This window comes from Pyrgilauda ruficollis, unplaced genomic scaffold (genome assembly GCF_017590135.1).
Source record: "Pyrgilauda ruficollis isolate IOZ18807 unplaced genomic scaffold, ASM1759013v1 scaffold35, whole genome shotgun sequence".
NCBI classification, from domain to species: domain Eukaryota; kingdom Metazoa; phylum Chordata; class Aves; order Passeriformes; family Passeridae; genus Pyrgilauda; species Pyrgilauda ruficollis.
The window spans coordinates 5971435-5994873 of record NW_024524934.1 but is presented as its reverse complement, the minus strand read 5'-3'; the positions used below and the strand labels follow the sequence as shown (position 1 = coordinate 5994873).

Genomic DNA, 23439 nt, shown 5'->3' with positions numbered 1-23439 from the left:
CAGGGGACCTTCACCCCTTTAACACTGCTTTTCAGGCAAATTTGCCAAAACTGCCTCACAACTTTGGAAGTTACTGGGCCAATGCACTTAAGGAAAGACAGGCAGCACACTCACAAGAGCCCCATTTCCGCAGGGTGACATCATACAAGCAGGCAGCATCCCTAGTGCCAGCAGTACACCCCTGACCACCTTGCCCCAGCTGCTCCTCCTCACCTCCCTCTGTGCCAGTACGAACCCTCACACTTTCCAGGCCAGGGTGAGAATGATGGCGAGCTAGATCCAGGAACAGATCCTGCTGAAAATTTACCTTTTTCTTTTCTTTTTTTTTTTTTTTTTTTTTTTTTTTTTTTTTTTTTTTTTTTTCCCGGGTTCTGAAAAATTTTTTTTTTTTTTTTTTTTTTTTTTTTTTTTTTTTTTTTTTTTTTTTTTTTTTTTTTCCCAGGGATTATTTTTAACTTGGATCCTTTCCCAGACCCAGCTCAGAGCATGACTACACAACGCTTATGTCAGCACAAGGAAGCCATCTAATGAGCACCCATGAGGGGGGCAGGATCGCTGCCATCGCTATGCTCACCACCTTAATGAGCTTGTAAAACAACAGCCCATAGACAGCAGGTTAAAAAGTCACAGAGCTTCAGTAAATTGAGGATGGCACATACAAAACCAAAAAAAAATAAAAACTGAAATTCATACACACAGGTTACCTAGCCACTGCCATGTCAAGCTGCCAAAACAGCAAAAGCACAGGCCCCTCCACTGAGGGAAAGCAACCCTGCACTCAGCTCCACCAAAACCCCAATGCAGAAGGGCTCCTGACACACACCCACGGAAAATCTTGGTCATTACTACTTCCTAAATAGGACACGCAAAGAAAACCCACACCATGTAAACCACTGGTATCTCAAAATGACCTTTCTCTTATCTTTTTGGCTAGGCATGCTCTCTCTGCCCTGCTCTGTCCCCGGAGAGACACCGAACAGCCCAGCCCCAACTCAAGGGAAAAGCATAAAAGCGAAAGAGAAGGGAAGATGAACAGATCAAAGAATTCTCCTTCCTCATGACCTTTGGGTGCAAATCCATCACAACACATTGTGTAACCTTAAACACATGTTAAGATGGAGACAAAAATCCATGATTACTGCTTCTGGTGTTTATGCTGACCAGTGCATTATTACTGCTCTGGTGGCAATCAGCGAATCTGTCATGAAAAGAAAGGATGTGCTGGGTTTGCTATCGATCCTTATAATTCCTGTCTGAGAATAATCATACCAGCTTGAAATATAGCCCAAAAGTGCACTGTTATTCCGGAACTGAACTGCTTTTGGAAAATGAGTAAAAAGCAGTTACATGCTCTTAGATATCTTCTTGAGGTTGCAGACAATTGTTTCTGGCTTTACAGACACATTTTTTGATCCTTTAAGTATTCTCTTTCCCCTATAGCTGAAAGAGCCACACACAAATAAAGAAAAATCTGGCTATCCCAAGAAATCATGTAACTGACTATACACAGAGGGCCGTCAAGTAGGGACAAAATAAACTAACTGAAACAATATGATTTTTTCTCCCTCTAATATCCTTCATTTATAGTCATGTCAGTGTGACAACCAATAACAGTAAGTGGAATGATTTCATGCATGATTTCTTATCTCAATATTTCATTAATATTGAGATATTCTATATCCCCTTGTGCAGCAGACAGTTTCTATCACTTGCTTTGTATTAGGACAACAGAGTAAGGCACCTCAAATTAAGCCTGGGGTGGTAACCATTCCCTCAAACCAGAGCTACAGCCCAGACTAACAGACTGTGACTATTGCCAGATCACCTCTTTCTCCTCAGTGAAGTCTGGACATCGCCGGTGGATGGGGAGGCAGAAGCACAAGCCTCTGATAGCATCCAAAACTGCCCCCAAAAATGCATATGAAAACACATATTCCAAGCATGGCTAGAACAACAGTACCAAACAAAACATATGATGCTAATCCAAGTGTTACAACAAATTGTCTATTGTAGCTGGAAAACAGAGAAACACAGGCCTGAAAAGGGATCAGAACAATACTGACTTAAAAATTGTTAAGGGTTCTTGTTAAGTGTACATTCTAATATATGCATAAAGCGGGTTTTTTTGAAGGTAGAAAAAAATACGACAAAACAGGTTAACAAACTAAATGTAAATAGTAAGGAAAAAATCAAAGATATAACCCAAAAGAAAACTGAGTAAGAAATACACAAATATTTTGTGTGCATATGTGTGTAAAATTTAATATAATTCCTAATTCTTGGTATCTTGGATAACACCTGTCTCTTTTCCAGATCTCAGTTTCAGAAGTTTACTACTTTTTCACAAATGGTTTCAGAAAGACTGTGGTCTCTTTAACAGTGAAGTTCTGTCCTCCATCCCACACATGTTCCCACTGACTCCAACCAGCCTAAAGTTAACTATAAATACAGTGGAAAGTCAAATACAAAGGTAATTTGTTGCCTAATTTTTCCCCTTTTTTCTGATGTGGTATTAGGCTAGTCATAAGGAATATAAAATACTTCTTTTTTGAAAATAACAGGTAGGACAAACAAAGCCTCTAATATTTTACAAACCTAATTGATGCAAAACACTAGATATGTGTTCTAGGTCTCTGGTTTTCAGATCTTTATTACCAAATTTTGACTTCTTTTCATTCCATTAATGCTTTCAACAGGTTATTAAAAAGCACAGTCTTGCTAATTTACTGTAATGTTTAGGATACCTACTCTAAATTTATGGAAGAAATCAATAAATTGATCAATCAAGAAAAAGAAACAGAAAACTGACAAAACACATTTTGTTCTATTACTGTGGCAATTCTAAATGGTGTTTTAATTATTCATATAAACTCTAATGCATTAGTAAATGTGATGTATTGCACACCTACTTTTTTTTTTTTTTTTTTTTAATTCTTGGGTCCTGATTCAGGAATGTGGTTCCTTGCAAAATTACAAGGAAGGCCTCTGCATACTTTTGCTAGTATTTGATTCTAAGTAGTCAAATGCTGTCCTGCTTTGGACCCACAATACCACAAGATTACTTACTCCACAGCACTCTCTGCTGAGAGCAGATCCACAGAGAAAATCACATAATGTCACACAGCCTTGTAACACACCACACAAAACAACCACGGGGCAGAAGTGCCTCTCCATCGCTCCTGCCATAGCTAACAAGCAAATTCCCAGAACTGCAGCTTGGAAGAGGAGGCAGTCATGTATATTAACATTCCGCTGAGAAAAGTAGGATGAGGCAATGAGCTAGTGAGTATCTTCAGGAAGACATGTCAGGGTCTAAATTCTGGGCCTGCCTCGCCAAGCCCCTCCTCCTTTTTCATCGACACAGTAAAATTCTGTGCACCTTCTGTACCCAGCACCCCCGGCAATGCCATTCTCACTCATTCACAGCCACGCTCACTCTGCCTACCCAGTAGCTACACTGAAGTAGGAACTACCATCCTTGTCCCGGGAGAGACACCAACAGCACAAAGAAAGCTGCAAAGCCGATGAGTGATTCTGTGTAGAGGTGGCATTTTTCAAATGATGATAATGAGCTTCAGAAGAGAGCGCACAGAGCTGCACAGATACAATCCCTTTTTAGGTCAGAAGGCACATAAAGGGTTGACTAACCTCTACTGCTTACTTTACGTTATAATCTCACCCCTCCCTTATTTAGCAACTTCCTCCTTAAGCCCTGGCATCTCTTCTCCATTTCCCTCACAATCTTGGGGCCTTTTCCTCCCAAGATTATAATCTACTGGAAGTTCCCCCTCCCTGACCACTACCCACATCCCAGTCTTTGTTCTGGCTCCCTACAGAGCTCAGTGTCTGGACAAGCTTCACATTCACTCCAGATTTATTGCTCTCCTGCTCTTCAAAGCTTGTGAAGCAGGTTTCCATTCAGCTGCCCTCACCTGCCAGGATGGGGAGCAGTGCGTGGAAACTGAAGAGTTCATGAGCACCAGGTGAGCAGGCCTTTGCAACTGAAACCCAAGGTAGAAATGCTCGCTGTGTGTCTTATTTAGTTCAAAGCCGAAATGTTTCTGTCTAGGATGTCTGTTTGTATCTCAAGTCACAAAGAAGCCATTAGTACCAATAATGTGTCATTACGGGGGCGTCAGCAGAGACTCCACAGCTAAGGTTAATTTGAGATGCATAATTTAAAGCAGAAATAAAATCCCTCCATTTCACACTTTAATGACTCAATTCAAATCATTCCTCAAATTTGACACAGCAGCTCTTAAGAAGGGGACACTTGCATTTTTTCATTTTTTTCTTGTCCCTTTTTTTTTTTTCTGGCCAATTTTCAGTAAAATACTTATCTAGTGCAGAAGTAAAATACACAGATCTTCCATTTACAACCACTTTAACCTGTCTTCCCCCTCACATTTCTTTTCAGCAGTTTCATACTTCACACATTCACTCTGACACATTAGAATATGCATGATACAGGCCACTTCCGCAAGTTAAAAAAAACCAAACCCGTTCAGAGTTACAATTTCACTCATCATAACCCCAGGGATTTTGCCAAGAACAGCTGACAACACTGTTTATCTTAAACATACCACATCACTTAGGTAACAGCAGTACCCCCACAATTCTTTGTCCTTAGTATTTCTACTCTCAGCATCCTGCTAAAATACATTAAATACATAATCCTTGGTATTCAAACTGAGGCAAAGACAGAAGGATGCTGTGGTTTCAACAAGTGCTTCAAGCTGGTCCAAGTCTCCCAAATCACCAATAATTTGTTCTGTCAGGCTACTTCCAAAGAACAGCTGATAAAACACAGAAATAATTAAGCAAAAACTCATCACAACATAATGAAGCAGCATGATAGTGAGATCTTCATGCTGCTGAGGATGCAACACCTCTCTGTCAGACATCTCCTGCCTGTTGCTGTGGATTCTTCAATAAAGCTCATGTAATATTACAAAAACGTGTAGAAACATAGAATGATATTTGTCATCCGACACAACTCTATTTTGTTCTGGGCTTTCAAGAAATCACAGTTCAAGCACACAGACATTCTTTGGAGAGCTGCCCTCAATGCTAAAAATGGCAATGGAATTGCACAAGGCGGGGGGAGGGGAGGGAAGAAAATTCCAAGAAAACTTTGACTCATCCATTGTAATTCCTCAGGTTTTTGGAAGAGAGAATGGAATGCCGTCAAGCTAAAACTGACAGAGCTATTTTCTGATCTCTAAGTGATGTCAATACTTCACAAATCCACAAGTGCTGGGAAAATTTTTCTCTGCAAAATTCTAAGAATGACTCTTAAAATTTGTTGGGTTGGGGGGGGGGGAGGGTGGGAACCCAGAGCTAAAAGAGGTACTTGAAATTAAACTCCTACGTAGATGTGTTTTTGAATACTGAGAGTATTAGGCTTCACAGCTTTTTGCTATCTGTGACTCAGACTTGCTGCCACAGGTGTCAAGTGATCAGGGACTTAACTGGAGCTCTGCAGAAACCTGCTGCTTTGTGAATATTTTTTTAACTATATGTTAAAAAATTTACCCTCAAAGACAGACAAAAAGCAAGCTTTTCTACTCAGTACAGACCTGAATCTTTCCAGTCACCAGATTTTACTATCCTGTCACCTTTCACCTAGAAAAGCAGATTTTTCCGGTTTTCTGTTGTTTAATTCTTAAGGTTTTCAGAACTACATCGTGTCCATCAGGGTTTTCAGAACAACACAATGTCAACCAAATCTAACAGGCAAAACAGCTTCAATAAAGTTCTGAGAATAACACATCTACTCTGGCACGCCAACACACTATTTTTAATTGAAGCTCATTAAAGATGTAATAGAAGAAAAATTATATTCACTTCCAGCACTGTTCCATCAATGCAGTGAGATAATCATGCTGCTGTACCATACATAAAGCAATATTTATGAGTAGTGGTTTAGGTAATTTAATGGAAAGGCAGAAAGCAATGATTCACTCCTTGTTCTATCATCTGTTGCTGAAAAATGACTTTTGCCAATTGCAGGGCCCAAGCAGGCACACAGAGAGATTGGTTTCAAATGTTAGTAAAACAGAGACCCGGCAAATGAAAAGAGACAAGTCAGTTGAAATACCAAACAAAAGGAAAAAAATCTGGATTACAGATGAGAATTACTTTACAGAGCAGCATACAAATGCAGGCCTCTGAAGTAATTTAAACCAAATGCAGATTCAGACTGAAGTCATTTAGTGAGTCAGCACAGTAATAGGACACTAAAATTACATGTGAGAAAAGTGCAATCCTTTTTGTATAGCACACTCTATTTTTATTCCAAATTTACCCAAAAACAAATTAATTGTATCCTTTGTGTTGTACCTTCTTCATTTCCTTTGGATTCAACCTCTCCCTTCCAGAAAGAAACAAATTTCGTGCAGGCTGACTAGTTGTATGCTCTGATGTCTAGGACTTGAATTTCCCTTTCACAAAAGTTTCATCTCCAGACCATGACCACATTAATAAACAATCATTGGCAGGAACACTACTGACCCTCTTCCAAGTTATGATTACTTTCCTCTGAAAATACTTTCTTTTTTTTTTTTTTTAAATTAACGGTCAAAACCAAAGCTGCATCATTAAAGGTTCTGCCTCCCAGATTCTGCCATCCCAGAGGTTTCAATCACCTACAGCTTGGTACAGATGGGGACTTCAGTGCTAAGTATGTCCCCCATCAGTCAAAGAAAGGTTTTGCTTTCCATCTGCCTCAAATATTTTTTAAAAACATAATGGTTTTTAAACTTAAAAGCAATCTTCATCTCATTCTTGCCTCATACTTTCAAAAAAATGTAATTCTGTGAAAGCCACAACAATTGCTTGTTCAATGGAGACTGCTACTCTCTGAAGTGCTTTCTCAGATAGATAGATTTGTATGGACATATGTGGGAGAAATGAATACTCCAAAAATATCCACAATAGATAACAAGTAGCATCTAGAAACAACAAAGGGAAACAAAACAAAACAAAAACAAAAACAAAAACAAAAAAAAAAAAAAAAAAAAAAAAAAAGAAAAGAAAAAAGAAAAAAGAAAAAGAAAGTACTCCAAATGCAGCCGAAATTGGAATGAATGCCTACAGTAGCAACAGCACAGGAAGAGCAAAATGTTATTGTACATTACTGGCGTGCAGCCCACAATTACAAAAAATACTGCAGTATTCCACAGTAAAAGCGTAAAATATTATCATTTCAAACAAGCAGCTGCAGCACCCTGCTCACAGCAGCCACGCTGCAGAGAGCCAGGGGAGGAGAAGGCTACCAAAGGACTCCCTACTGCAGAGGGAGGTGGGCCACAGTGTTGGTGAACCCTTGGGACACCTTCTTCTGACACCCACGGCTCCATCAGGGCACAAAGAACCACTGCTCAGCAGCAAAATGCTCCCACATGGGCTCCAGCTGCTGAGCCCTCCAGCAGAAGGGAATCATGATGCTCACTCGCACTCTCCCTCTTGCTGTAGTGTGCCTTCTGCCAAATCTTCATTTTCACATTATCTTGGATTCAATAAAATCCCCCCCATCCCAGCTCCCCTGCACTAATGCCTGTGGTACCCAGCCCCCTCTAACAGCCAGCCAACAGGTTTTAACAGTGGCCTAGCCAGGGGCTCCTGGAGCAGAGATTGGCAAACAGTGCCATTATGATGGCTACCGTTCGTCTCCCCAGACAGTGAGCAGCTCCACTACAGGTCAGCAAAAGGGGAGACAACACACACAAGTTTATCAGCAACACTTGTGTTGACTGCTGTACCCAGGGATGGCCAGCACAGAGAGCAGTCCCACTACAGCAAATAAAAAACCCCAAAAAGCAACAGCTAAGTCCGTCTGCTCACTTGCATGCACTGCACACTAATGAATAGCCCTAAGCAGGAATAACACCTACCACATTTGGGTTCTGCATGGATCATAAAAAAAGACCATCTGAGAAGCCACATGTTATCTGCAAACTTAATGCACTTGCAGAACAAGCAATCAGAGGAAAAGCAAAGCAGAAACCCAAACTAATGGACTACCCCAGTTTCAGCTGAGATGGAGTTAATTTTCTTCCTAGAGCTTGTAAGTTTTGTGGGTTTTGGATTTAGCATGAGAATAACATTAATAACACACTCATGTTTTAGCTGCTCAGTAGTCAAGGACTTTCCATTTTCCCATGCTCTGCCAGCAAGGAGGTACACAAGAAGCTGGGAGGGGGCATGACCAGGACGTCTGGCCCTTACTGGCCAAAGGGATATTCCATACAATACAGCATCCTGCGCAGTCTGTCAGCTGGGGGAGTTGTCCAGGTGGGGCTGATGGCTGCTCGGGGACAGGCTGGGTATCAGTCAGCGGGTGGTGAGCAAGTGTGCTGTGTATCACTTGTCTTTCTCACATTTTATTTCTCTTTCTTCTCTGGTTGCCTCCCTTTTCATTATATCATCATCATCATCATAATTACCACTAATTTTGTTATTATTGTTGCTGTTGTTATATAATTAAACTGTTCTTATCTCACTGCATGGGTTTTACCTACTTTTTTCCCAATTCTCTTACCCATCCCACTGTGGGGGTACAGGGAATGTAGGGAGTGAGTGGCTGCATAGTACTTGGTTGTCATCTGGGGTCAAGCCATGACAGTCATGCTTCCTACACAGCCTGCAAATAGTACAGATTCTCCAGACAAAACTGCAACTCAGACTACAGCTACCAATGCTGCCTCAGGTATTTGGCCTCTCCCCACTGTCCAACAAGCCTGATGTTAAGTTTGAAATACAAAAACACTGTTGGGGCACCTTTTAGAGATATTCAAATCATTATGAAAACTGTTTCTCATGCAGCCAGCCTCAGGTATGATGTTTTCAGGAGGGAGCAAATTAACTGCCATACCTCCCAATTCACCTGCACTTCTCATCTTTCCACACCAGATTTTCTTTGCCAAATACAAAGGAGACTGTAGTGTATATATGTGCAATATATATGCAATAAACTGCAGTAATGTATGCACTAGATTGAAATACTGCATTTTTGTATCCTCATAAGCAATTCTTTGGATGAAGGATTCAAAGTCCCACAGGGAGTACTGCAAATACACATTAAGTCTCTAGGTGCTGGATTTGACTCTGACGTACATAACAGATGTGTAAAGTAACACATAACCAGATGCTTCTCTAGTGCATGCACAGCTAGAGATTGAAAAGCCCTAAAATGTTGTGTCCAAGGGCAAAAGAAACGGGAGAGAATAAAAACAGAACCACATGTCTAGCAAGAAAATAAAAATTTGGGCCATATGGATTTCTTGTCTACAATGCTGAAATTTTTCATGTCTGTAATTCAGCTATGGTATCTCAAGAGAGGACTTTTCAGGAGGTGGTAGTCCAGGCACTGTGACCTGATTTGCTCCATGCCATGATAAACCATTTCTTGATGTCTTTGAAATTTCAGGATCCTACTTCCAAAGCCTCCACTGTGATTTCAAAGACCTCCATCTAGAAGAGCAGTCTAACTCCTTAGAAGAAAAAAAATACTCTGAAAAAAAGCATATGGCTGTATAACAGTCACCACCACAGAGGCCTTTCTCCTTTCCCTGAGTTGGTGTGTCCTGGCCACAGTGGCTAGAAGAAAACAGCCACTGTGTTTTTGCAATAACCTTCTAAGGCAGAGGAGAATGGTGAGTGAGAAGAAGTCAAAAACTTGTTTAAAAGCCTCAGTTTAAAATTTCTGACTACTCCCATTTCATGAAGTAACTTAAAACCACTCTGCTAGAAACTGTGTGAACCACTGACTTCAGATCTGGATCCTGCCTTTTGCAAAGCTGCTGGTGGGCTTGGATCCAAGGCTTTGGTTCAAGCTCTTATGTACTCCATGCTGAAATTACTTATACTATACATCCTTTATAATAAATAGCCTCACGGTGAGGAAGGACAGTATCGGCACAGTTCATTTTTACATCACTCTTTTGAAAGTTTAGGGAAAGCACTGGAAACATTACAGCTTTTGAATATTTTGCCTTATGTGATTTACAGGCAGCATAGTGAATGGCTGTGCAAGCTTCACCCATTTTCCTGGGACATGCAGTGTGACAGTGTGAGTCCCAGGCAGTGCCCACCAGAGCTGAGCAGAAGGGGCATGGTGGCACTGGCATGGCCACGGCTCGCCACAGTGCTGCCCTGCACTGTTCCACTGTGCCACTCTCCTGCCTCCCTGCAGTGAAGGTCTCCGTTCTCTGTCCCCACCACCTCCTCTTTACAAAGGCTCACACACACATACTGAAACAAAAGAATAATTCCATTATGTGCCTGGCAGCCTGTGCACTTTCCTTCTGATTCACAATAGCGGCGCCCCATTGAAAAGATCCATATACAGGGGGTGGGAAAAAAAAATCTTAAGTCTCTAGCAAGCACACATATTATCAAAGCCTCATTTCCACTTAACACAAGTTGCTTTGGGATCTAATGCAGCTTATTTGAGGGGAAAATACAAACAAACAAAGTCTTCTTCCATTAGGCCGGGCAGGGGGTGGGGAAATCAAACCAGTGCCATCTTTGTTAAAGAGCTCCACAAAACTAATGGTTCAGGAGAGCTGAGGAGCATGGTCAGGGGACAATTTGTGACTGGTCACTCCATCTGAACATGGCATGCTGACAGCTGAACGAAGAGCAAAACAAAAAAGGCGTGTGTTTAATCTGGGCGGGCTCGGTCCCCTGTGTTCACTCCCAGTGAAAAATACAAAGCAGGAGAGAGTCGGTTTCACTGCCTGCTCAGCTCAGCACCACATAACTCCCTGGCATATACCGCAGGACCTACTCCACACACACAAATGGGGACATTATTTCTTCACATGCTGAAAAAAATAAGAAAGGAGAAGGATAGCAGTACAATTTAATATATCCTAAAATGGATCTTTTGGCACCAAAGAGGTTCCCTCCAATACTCTGACAATGAGCTCCTGCACTCTCTGATACAAAGAAAGCTAAAAACAACCTCAACGATTTTCTGAGTGTAACATAGAGCTGATAAAATGATTTTAAAGGCCACACAGATGCTACAAAACACCTCTTCCTGAACTTCAACATGCGCTTCCTCAGAGAGGAACAAGAAGGCAATTGTGAAAGGAAAATCATTCGCCTTATCCTGGCCTGACATTACTGAAAAGAAGGCAGCAATAAAAGCATTTTGATTTATGCTCCACAGAACCAAGAAGGAATGCTTGCCTCCAAGAGAGTGGGATGGACAGAAAGCAAAAGTGGGCTGAGGGGGATCACACAATGCAGCACTTCTCTCACATTGGATTGGCCAAGACTGTCACCTGCACCTGAAACAGGGCTTGCCCCAGAGAGCAAGGCATTTCCCAACCTCAGCCTTCCAACAGGTTTGCATTAATATCTCATTTCAAACTACAAAAATTGCCTCAGAATCCTGCTGAAAGAGATCTATATTGCTGTTTGGGCTCACAGTCCCTAGTGCAAGACCTGCACATAAAAAGGAGTTTGCTACACTGATTTGAAAAACTTTTGTCCTGTTCAGAAAAATCAGTACAAATACCTGCAGGACCACTCTATTACACTACAATCTCCCAAGCAATGGCCCCTGTCCACTGACTAGAAAGGAAATATTTAGCTCCCTGCAGTGGGCCTGTTGATTTCAAAAGGAACTTAATAGCTCTGTTCCTACAGAGCAAATACAGAGCAATCACCAGGGTTCGGCTATGCTCTCCTCTCTTCTGAAATCTGGTAAGCAATATGTGTCTGCAAATGCCGCTTGCCAAAAGGTTTTGATTCTCTGCACATTTGTGAGAACGTATACCCTGCTTCTTCCAGGTTATATGTGTCTTTTTGATTCTGCAGATTCCTTAGAGTTGCAGTTTTGTCTCTTTCAGCACAATTGTGGGGCAGAATAAATAACTTAAATTTTTTATTTAAGGAAGATGCTGGTGCTTTTTAGTGTTCATTTATGCAACATTTTCATTGGTTAGAAGTTTTACAACTGTAGTATTTTCTCCTTACTAGATTTAGGTTTGATTATTTTTAATGAGAAATTAAAGCAAAACAAACAAAAAAGAAGACTAAAGGGAAAAGGTGAGTTTCTCCTTGTGCCTTGTCATTGTCTTTATTTAAAAAAATTATCTCTGACAACACAATTCAGCCTCAGTCAGGGAACTTTTAGTTCAGTTGCTATTCAAATATCCAAGCGCAATTTGCAACTCTAGTTATGAAAGTGGACACTATTTTCTTTATACATTTAACTCTATTTGTTCAAAGGCACACTGATGAAGCAATTAAGGCAGATACATTGTTAAAGCTGTTGTAGAATTCACAGGCTTTGCTAAGAAGTTTGGTATTTCAATGAGGTGTTTAAACATAAAAATGAGAACTATGTATTTAATATAAAAATATCACTTAAGAATGCTGCAAAATCAGATTACTCCTGACACTATCACCAACAGTAAGAGATTAGTATATGCATTTTTCTGGCTGTATGTTGTATGTTCTTCAATAGCCTTCTTCAATAGTTCCCATATGATATAGATTCCAAACTAGGAAATATTTAGGCTCATGCCTAACTTTCAGGGAGAATAGTCTCACTGATTTAAACAGGGTTTAACCCTTATAAATATCAGAATGATTACCAGTTTGTGGGACTGGAACTCATGGGGCCCATTTTCAAAAAGATAAGTGCAATATGTACTTTTACTGCTGTTTCTGGGTTTGCCCTTACAGTTCTCTCCCTCCCTCTCCTGCCTGTTTTTACTGCCTTCAACAACAATATCATGACACTCCAAGGTAAATAATGATTAATTTAATTACAAACTAATTGTAACTTATGACAAGACCCTCCAATCACTTACCTCAAATCATGAGTGTTTCAAGATGCAATTGTTAATCTCCTTTTCTCCCCCCTCTCACAGGAGATGTTGCAGACTTTTTTTCTGGTATTTTGCATTAAAACTCTGTCCCTGTGCTCCAGAATCTTAAAACAAAAACAAAAAAAAGGAAACACTCAGAATGAAAATGTCATTTCAAGCAATTGGTGGGTGGCTCAGGGGAAATCCCTGACCTTTTTTGAATGTATGTTTCATTATCTAAAGCAAGTGTGGTAACTTCCTCCAGCAGCAGCTCTTCTGTGAGCTGTACTTTAAAAAAAAATTTAAAAAGACCCAAGTGAACAAAAAAAAAAAAAAAAACCACTGGTTTTGACCACTCAAAAACCTGGCATTTAAAAAACCCATAAGATAGTACACTACAAAGTATTTGTTTAATGCACAATCCAGGATATATCAGACTCTGAAAATTTATGACAGCAAAAATGGAAGAAAACCCAGAACACAAACCAGAAGAAAAATCATTATGTAAACTATTAAACTGCTACACAGTTTGATTCCTGCTCTCACTGCTATTATCACTAATAAAACATATACAGCCCTCTCCCTCAGTCTTCACTGAGTTCCTGTAGTATTTCTGTAGTAGCAGCGTGGGGGAAGTAGTAGCCGTGCTGGAGAAGCAATGCAGCATTAGCACTACAAAACCCAGCCCAGCTGTCGAGGGAGAAAGGAAGGGAGGAGGAGCGACAAAGTACATGAGTTAAGAGTAACTGGCAGGTCTCTAATACAATCAATTTTGACATTCTCTACTATCACCAAAAAAGGTCTGAAGGGTTTTGACTTTTCAGTGAGTGCTGCTACCAAGAACAGTTTCTCACCGCCCCCTGTTTCACCCTCCTCCCTCTCCTGTACCTGCAGCAAGGCTTGGCCAAGGGCCAGCTGAGTATGTAAGACTCCAAACCAGGCTCTGTCAGCAGGAAAACACTGCCAGCCAGTGCAGAGTTCACGTTCCCTCTGAGAGCATGGTCTTGCATTTGCATAGCCTCTCTGGATTACAAGCATCCCAGCTATTTCTCCATGAACAGTTTTTAGGACCAACAACCACATTCATTTTTGCTCTGTAAAAAGCCTGAAAGAAACTGTTCCCAGGGTTACACCTGTGGCTACCCCCACTGAAGCCAACAAATTTACACAACATGACGAGAGGATTTGACATTGTGTGCATGTAAGCCAGAACACTTTGATTTTCTTCCTTGGCTAGAACAGACAGGTCTGAATAATTATCCACTTGCCTTTAATTAAGAAATAAAGACAATATTCACAGCCTTCTGTGGCTTTATATACCTCAAAAAAGACAACTTTTCCAAAAGTGGTCAAAAATTTAAAAAATACAGCTTTCTACACCAGAGTGTATTCCCACACACACCCTAGAGGAAAACAACCCAAAACTTGAAGCAGACCACAACACACAAATAAGGGGGACTTGACACCTGTACAAAGGCTGTGCCTATGTCACCACTCCCCAACAGTAGGAAATACTCTGCTTAAATTAGCCTGGACCCCTACTCCACCATGATTATTCTTGCTGACGTGGTGCTGCCTCTTCCTTCAAGAAGCCTGCACCAGTCAACACCAGTCAAGACTGCAAGAGCCAAGGCTACCACTTGCAGGAAGCGGACAAAGCCCTCTAAATCTGTGACACACGTCCAGAAAAGGCTGCAAGTTCACAGTGAAATGAGGACAGTCTGTCCGTGACTCATGCCACCTAGAAACCATTCTTAATTTAAGAAAAAGTGTTAAAGGGATTATCTTACAGAGCGTCACCCTGCCAAATCAACTAGGTTCTGCCTCTCATTTTTTTCCTGAGCTCAAATACAAGGTGGTCAAAGATCAAAATCAGCATAAAATCCTCCTGTTCTCACTTTACATACTTACATTTTTAATGCTCTGTTTAAAGAGTCAAATAAAACTGTTTGATGGACAGATTCCCAGCTATCCTCCAGGCTTTTCTGCATGACCTATGGGCAAATGCTATGTGACACTTCCTGAAAGGCTGAAATAGCTCTGAATGACACTTGAGCTTCTATAATACAACTACAGCATGAGCATTTGGCTCCTAATGCACACTGTCACTTAACCCAAAATTTCCCCTGCCCCTACAACAAAAATAAGAGTTATTCCCCCATCTCAGAGGACTGATGCAAGGAACACAACACCCGTGCTGATTTAGTGGACAATCTGGAAACAAGGAGAAAGTTATATGGAGTTATAGATCTCTTAACTCAGGATGAAACTTCACATACCCAGAAAAAGACCCTGCAAATCAAAATAAGGAGTGAGTCATAAGCCTGCCCCTCTGAAACCATTTTGCTGGATAGTCATTTCACTAGTACAACTTTCTTCTCCAGGGTGCTCCCAGCAAGCGTGGGGGACACTGAATGGATTCACTGTATTCACACAACAGCTTTACAGCTGCTGAAAAAAGGCCTATTGTCAGCCTGCATTTTACTGTCTTGAGTAGCATACATAAAGTTGCTGTACAGCTTCCATTACCCATCTGATCCTTACAGAAACAGGAGCAACAAATCAGGGTTGTCAAAAGAAAATAGATTTAACTGTGATGGAGGAAATAGTCTGGTTTTCAAAAAAAATCTAGAAGTAACAATTTATATATCAGAGAATAAAACATTAAACATTCAGCATAACAAAAATACTTTAAACTAATTATGCCCTCCTTTTTTTTTTTTTGTTACAATATAATATCTGTGAGCCAGATTCAAATTTCACCATCAGAAAGGAGCATGAGGCCTGCCATACATATATGCACTTCCTGCAGTCATGAGGTGCACATGGCTTGCACCTCCATGCGTTTATAATATTTTCTCAGTAACTGAAATAGTATCAAAACCAACAGTGAACTCTTAAAACAGAATTGTTGGGTCACACTTTACAAAGACTCACTCAATAGCCAGATAATCCTGGACTTTGCAAAACATGTGAGTGGATCTGACAGCCCCTTTCTAAACATCTTGATTTTTCTCGTAGTGTCTGTGGAGTCAGGGAAAAAGGACAATCCTGAATTACGCACATTCCTCCCAGCATTCAACTACTCCACTCTCCCCCTTCTGGAGAAATGAATGCAGCTTCAAACAAATTAAAGGAATATCTTGTCAGCTCCTTCACTCTTCCCGGTGCAATAAATGAGGCGGTGCTTGGCTTCTCTAGCTCCCAGCAGAGGCAGGTCTGAAGTACAAATCCTCCTTCCCCCTCCCATACACAAAGCATTAACCCTGCCTGCTGCAAAGATGCCGAGTTCAGCCAGGGCTATCCAACAGTCTATCCCAGCTGCAGCACGTGCTACTAGTAACCCCCAGGAATTAAATGATGGTTGATCAGCACACATCTCCTCAAAACACAGCAGTTCCCTCAAAAGCTACGAGATTGGACAAAAGTTACAGGATCGATTTCTCTGCCTTCTGGCTTCAGAACCACAGGAACACGCCAGGTGCTGTGCTGCTCTGCACTCAAAGGCAGAAATATTTTGCTTTTTAGTGAGAGCTGAGGCACTACCCCTCGCTTTGCCAGCTTGGGACTTTAAGAAAATACCAAGAGAGTAGCAGCCTGATAAAATACCAGCAGTAGGATGCCTATTTTCCCCCAGTCTTCCTTCATTTCACAGTGGGGCCTCTCTCAAAAGGTCGATGGAGCTGAACGGACTGAGATGAGTTTCCATTCTAGGTAAACTGCATGTACACTATGTTAGCATTACTTGACTATAATCAAAACTGATGAAAAACCACAGCAATGGAAACAAAGACTCAAGTAAAGAGAGAAATTAAACCTCAAGACAAGCTACAGAGAAAGACTCCTCTCTTATTTCTGGATTTCAGCAGGCTTACCTACCTCCAAGCCTGGGGGGCAGAGAGGACTGCCAGCCTCCGTTGCCATCCCCAGGGCAAGCAGTTCTGGGGTGACCCTGGGCAAAAGTAGTACTACTGCACGTGACAGGACAGAGCCAAGGCCAGTTGAGAACAGTGAATTGCTAAAATGTGATCTCATTTTGGAATGAGCTATGAGGGATGAAGAAATGACAGCACCAGACTCTCTGCACACCTCTCGCCATGGGGACAGGATCTCTTCCCCCCAGATCTCACAGGAATGGATCTACTATTCTCTCCTGCCTCTCAAGGGTCTGGCAGGCTCAGGCACACGTTCCTATGTGCTATTTACTTCTTTTCTTGCCTTCTGCTCATAAACATACACACCATGAACTCCTCTCTTTTCTTAACAGCCAAAATGACTTTATTGCATGATTTTTGGACTAGAACTACCAGCCCACGCTCACTGCCCCCATGCCTTAATGCCACCTGTTTATCATTACAAGGTGACACAGAGCCATGATCTCCCTCGCTTACCCTGAGGCATGTCATGTCTTTCCAAGTCATAAAGCCCCAGTCCCATCAGGTGCTGACCTCAGGCTCTCCCTGGCACCCTAAGTGCCTCCTTTATCCCAGCATGAAGGTCTGAGAGAGACAGACTGCATCACAAGTCAGTGGCTTCACCTCTTGGCAGCGACCCTGCCATACGACTGCCTGTGCTCAGAGGCACAGCCCTCCTTGGCTCACGACCTCTGAAAACAAGGAATGCCAGTGGATGCAGAGCTGAATACCCTCCACCCACTCTTTCACTGGCCAAGCTGCTCTGAACAGTAACATACATCCTCCTGTAAAAGTTCAGCATGTTGCCCACAAAAAGCAGCAGGCAGGCGTGCCTCTGCTGAAGAGCATGTATAGTTTAGAAAGAGATATTAAGAAAATGAAATATGGTGTGATATTCAATGTGCAGATACATTCTGGGTCCTTCAAAGGAAGGGCTCTAGAAAAACAATAGAAATTCCATGTTGTTTGGAACAGATGGGCCTCGTATTTTTTTCCTATTGCCTTCTGCTTTACTTACTCATCTCACCTACCTTCTAGCTATATGAGGTTGTTTTTTGGGATCTAGTTGCTTGCTGCTATACAGAAAGATCTGAACAATCAACATTCTTTATACAATCATGTATCTCCAGTGACAGAGAGTACAGGAGACATTCAAGACATTAGAGAAGAAACCTGTGATGACCTTTGTTGCAGGAAACTTTGGAGGCCTTACCATAAGCTGTTTTTAGAATAGAAATTTGACGAAGCCACAACCAGCTCAGTACCACTGTGGTTTGGTCTTACTTTTTGAGAGTAGCAGGACTATGCCAGCAGCTAAAATCTGCCAGGCAGAAAAAGAAATGTTGTCACCTGCCTGGATTCAGTGAGTTGGTTGGCTACAAAGATTGGTTGGTTTTTTGGTAGTCAAACCTACTCTTTTAATCAAGAAGAGACAGGAAACTGAGAAAGAAATGCTTTTCTGTAAATCTACTTCCAAACTTGTTGTTTGTAAAAAAAACCCCGAAACACTGTACTCCTGTCACCTCTACTTCTTCCTTTCCTTCAGCACAAGCCATAGCATGAGCATTTCAGCAAATACCAGGTCTGGTTGTATGCTCCCTGGGCTGCCAACTGTCAGATCCAGAAAGCAGGACTGTCACATCTGCCAGACCGGCTCTCACACTTACTGTTTCAGATAACATCATGTCTTTTTCCACATCATGCTAGCAATAATATGACATTACACATCCCCTTCCCTGCCCTCAGGACACAGACCAAAAAGAGGCTGTACACCTTTAAATAAAGCATGCCCAGCCAGTGTCTTTGGATGGCTGAGAGCCCCAGCTGAGTGCAGTGTCTGTCTGAGCCCCCTCTGTGACTGAAGGTTACAAGCACTGTCCCCACGTGAGCACATGCTCACATCAGCAGGTCAAGTACCAGCCACTAGACACGGGTCATTACTGGTTAAGCATCTAATGTGCACTTGGCATTGTATAAGCTTCTTAAAGAAGATACGATCCTTTCAGTAGAAGATTTCTTCTTTCTAACTTCCCCAAAACAGCCTTCCTTCTCAGAAACCTACTCACATCAACCTTCCCCTTTCAGTAATAATTACAAAGGGAAGAGAGAACAAAAAGAAAGAAAAATTATTAAATTTGTTTCACTAACTGGCACAACTATACACAAATATACATATTTCAGTCACATCACTGAAATATGCCTTTCTTTCCATGCCTTCATCCTACTACATCCCTATAGGGCAAAGCTACCTTCTGCTTTTGCTAGATCAGGAATGCAGCTTTTAAACCAAGTCTCCAGGTAATCCATCCTTCCTGGGCTTTCAGTTGTATTGTGGGGTGGTCCTGCAGCACAGGAACAAATTCCTCTTGGCAGGAATTAACTAGAAGCATTGTGTTCCCCAGAGTGAGCAGCCAGCAGCACCAGAGAGCTGAGAAGTAAAAGCAGCCCCAAAACATGCCTGGTGCAAACCTCAGCAGTTTTCACAGATACTCTCTCCAGTCGGTCCACACTACTTTTTAATGTAGGTATAATAATAAAAATCAAATATTCTGCTGTCGCTCATCTTTATGCCACCAAATTAAAAGATGTTATTATTATATTCTATTCTAATATTGCAACAGTGTAATACTGACAAGCAGCAAGAGCATCTTGAAGCGAACAATGTAAAGAATAGATCAAAGTAGTTTCAGCTACAATAACTAACCTAATTTCTGTAGTTTTACAATGAGCTCTTCTACTCTTTAAATTATCTTCTCTTTGTCCTGCACCAAAATAGTAAGAAAACAGTTGCAGAAGGGAAGAAGTAAAACAAAGTGAAAATTTTCATCTTTCATCAAAATAGTAAAGAATTATTAGAGATGGGAAAAAGTAAAACGAACTGGATAAAAAGATCAAAAAAGTACTACCTTTAAGCCCCATGAAAGATAATACTACCACCATTAAATCCCTGAAATAATAAACATTAGGCATAATAATAAAAATTTAGGCATTAGTTGTAAAACTTGCCAGCAGAAAATTTTAGGCAGTAGTGCTTTCTTAATACATTGTCATCTGAGCTTATGGCAAATGTCCTCTGGTTTTTGTCCTCACAGTGGATCTTTTGTTCTCTTTGAAAATGTCATTAAATAGACCCTCAAAATTTTTACACTTATCATAACTAATTCAATTAATAAAACGGTCATCACATCTTTTTTCAGAGCATGAAAAGCCAAGAATTCTATGACATGATGTCTAGCTTTACTTTTGCCACCCATTAAAAAGTACCTGCTGAGTATGTGGAGGTTTTCAGGCCGGTGGCTAAAAGCCACCTGTACACAATCCCCCATACTTGTTTCTTTTCCTCATCAGCTGTTTGTCCCTAGCAGTAGCAAGAGCATAACACACTAGAGTTTCATTGGAAGCTGCTAAGAAATACCTTGTGATAGAAACTTCCTTTCGCTCCAGGCACAGGAAACTAAACATCACTGATTCTTCTGTTCAACTTTTTTAAACTGTTCTGGACCTGGCAGCAAATTTGTGAGCGAGAGTGACATTGACCACCGTGCTGAGGACCTGGCTGAGGCCAAGTGAAATGCTCTCCTAGTATTCAAATTCTTTTTGAAAGCTTCTCTCTTCCTTCACACGCCTTCCATGCAGGAGACAACTCTGAGGTCACTGCAAGCAGGAAGCCCAAGCACAGAGGAAGTGTGTGTAAAATCCACAGTCTCAACTTCACCACCACTGTCCATTTTCATGAATGAAAAAGGCAGAGTCAGTATGAGAAGCTGGGCCCTGTCACAACTGCTACCACGCTGTTTGTCCTTTCCCTCCAAAGCTTTGTGGATCTGTATTAGTTTCCTGCAAAGGTAATTGTTTCTGTGTATTAAACCAGCCAGGGATATGGTTTCTAATATGGTTAATTTTTAACAGCACAACTTTGGGCCTAACTCCTTGTCCTGCATTTTCAACAGCTGTCTGGGAAAGTTTGGGACCTTTAATAAGTGATCTCTGTGTTCAAACTGCATTCCCTGGTAAGTCTATGCACAGGACAGAGAAGGTGGGCTGGGCTCTAACCTCCCAGCTCAGCTGCACAGATCAGCACCATGTTCCATCTGTCACACAGCCCTGGTCACATCCCCTTGTCCATCTGTCCTGGGCTCCATTTGACTCACAGAGAGTATGTGTAATGAGTGAAGGTGCTGTTAGTTTAGAGTAAGCGGAACACTTACAATCTGACATTTACCAATAAAGCATGGGTAAAGTAAAAAGATGTGGGATGTTCTCCCTCATTAAAAGACCAAGCAGTCCCACATGCAGTGGAGTCCATGAAGGCTGGTTCATGTGGCTTTGCCTCCACATGACCCCATGCACAGTGAGATGCACGCTCTGAGCAAAGCTAACCCTGAGCAATGGCTCATCCCATCGCACTCTCACATTTCTGATAACACAGGCCAGCCTTTTCTCCAGAAAGGTCACCTGTTTCTGTCATTGTTCTATACCCAAATCCTGGTTCCACAAAACTGCTCAGAGCTCAACCTGCCTGTTAAATTTAGCTGGAGTTGGCCAGTGGACTCCAACCTTACTGCAGAAACTCGGGGAGATACAAAGCTAGTGTACTCCACAAGGAAAACAAACTAAAATATTCATCTTGGCCTGAGAAAAATGATGTTGTACTGGCAAGAAAGGTAAACCAATGGATCTGACGTTAAAACCCAGAACTGCAGTGCCAGTTCTGTAACATTCATCAGTAACAAAATAAAGCATCATCTTGCCCAGGGAGGTTTATTTTACTTAGGCTGGTTTGAAACACAGCTTTACTTGTACTTACTGTGAACTGCATTCTGTTTTTGAATAATATTAGGTCTATCTTCTGGGAAATTAAATTGTAATCTGTCCTCTGTTCCATTTCTTTAACACATTCAGTTTACTACCGTAACTTATTTGTGATTTACCAAATTCCAATTACAGAAAGTAGGACAACATTTTGTTCCTATGCAAGACAGGAAAAGTACAGATAACAGATTCAAATCTACTTCAAATGACAGAGGACAAGTAGATGTCTGGGGTTTTTGAGGAGAGGTGAGATAATGAAAGGGTTTTTCCCCTGGAGGATCAAAACACACTATTTTTCCTTTACATTATTCATAATATAAGACAGATATCATTAGAAACAAAACTAAGTTTATGGAACAGTCACAGTGTTGCATATGGCTACGTATGTCTTATTAATTTTGGTGAACAGAATTTGTAATGAGAAAAATTATTTACAGCCTAATTTATTTTGGATATTGCACCTCTTTACATACATACCCATGTACTAATGGGGTCTGCAGTGCAGTCTAATCTCTCCAGCATTTATTCATACCTAGGACAAAACTGCTTTCACCCTGCATATATTTGTCATGACAAAGTTAGCACTCAACACTTTCATTTTCTGGCACCAGCCTGTGTCAATTTTAACATTATACTGTCTAATCCAACAATTCCTTGACTTTACAACCAGGGTTTCTCTTTGGTGTCTACAGCTAGTAACTGTACCACCACATAACTTTCCTGTCACCACTGTCCTGGAGAAAATGAAAGTAACCCTTCAGCCAGTCTCTGCAGGATGAGCGACATTTGCAAGGAAACCAACTGCGCAACTTTCTTTCAAATAGGCTGAAATAGACAACAGCCCACTTTCAGTAGCTGGTATACTACTAAAAAAAAGACAATGATAATTACATAATTGCTTTAAAATAAGTTTAAAAAGCTACAAACACACCTCCTTGTACTAGTCTCCTGACTTATTTTGTGCTAAAATACATATGCCTCAACATATAGGTATATATTTAAATGCAATGTACACTAGATTAATCAATTGAAGGCTCAAAAAAATTTAGAGATTTTAAAAGTCAGCAAGGAAAATTATGCTCCTTTAGGCTTATGATAATCATATGAGAGGACATAAAATTTGAGGTTAGATTCCCCCCCAGAGTGGAAACAATCCTTCATTTCATGCAAGTGAGTAGCATCAAGCTCAGAAATTTACTGTACAGTATTTTCAGAAAGACATCTAAACTCTACAGAAATATTTTATCCACCTGTGAATGCACTACTTTCCTAGGCCTTTTCTCAATTATTACTGGGATCTTATCTTTATTATTAAAAACAAACTGTTCTTCTTTGTGAAAGAGTGAATTGCTCCCCCTGCTCTCCCAAGTTCCAGTGAGTGTGATTGTCACAAAGCACTGACACATTTGTACTAGAGAAAAATGTTTCATTAAAAAAAAATCCTTCACTCTAACGTCAGTATTTTTTCAGGAGTGCTTTCCACATATGTTAAAATGTTACTTAAATTAGCATCTGCTATTTAAAATTTGTGCCTTTGAAAAATAACAGCAGCTGATCAACACACAAAACCATGACATTCTCATTTTTTGCATCTTTTTGGAGCACTGAAAATCGGTATGCATAAACAAATGGAAATTGAATCCCTCCACATCCCATTATGAGCCACTCATTAGAAGTGGGAAAAGACTTATGATTTGGGGGTTTTCCTACATCATAAGATTTTGCAGCAAACTCTCCAGAATAAGCCAAGGAGGCTCTTTAAGGTCCCAAAACATTTATATGCTTAACTTCAGGGGGTCCGGAAGTGAGCAGAACTACTCAGATTTACAAGTTAAACACCCACCCAGCCAGAACTGTAATCCAAGCCAGTCAGCAGTACCACT

General features: G+C 41.0%; 1 protein-coding gene across 8 annotated transcripts in view; it reads right to left on the bottom strand.

Moving 5' to 3' along the window:
* Positions 1–23439, bottom strand: part of ATXN1 (ataxin 1) — a 243927-nt gene that overhangs the window by 146856 nt on the left and 73632 nt on the right. For all 8 annotated transcript variants that reach the window (XM_041475506.1, XM_041475513.1, XM_041475511.1 and 5 more), the window contains one exon: positions 12834–12955. The gene's annotated coding sequence lies outside the window, so the exon portion shown is untranslated. The remainder of the gene's footprint in view (positions 1–12833; positions 12956–23439) is intronic.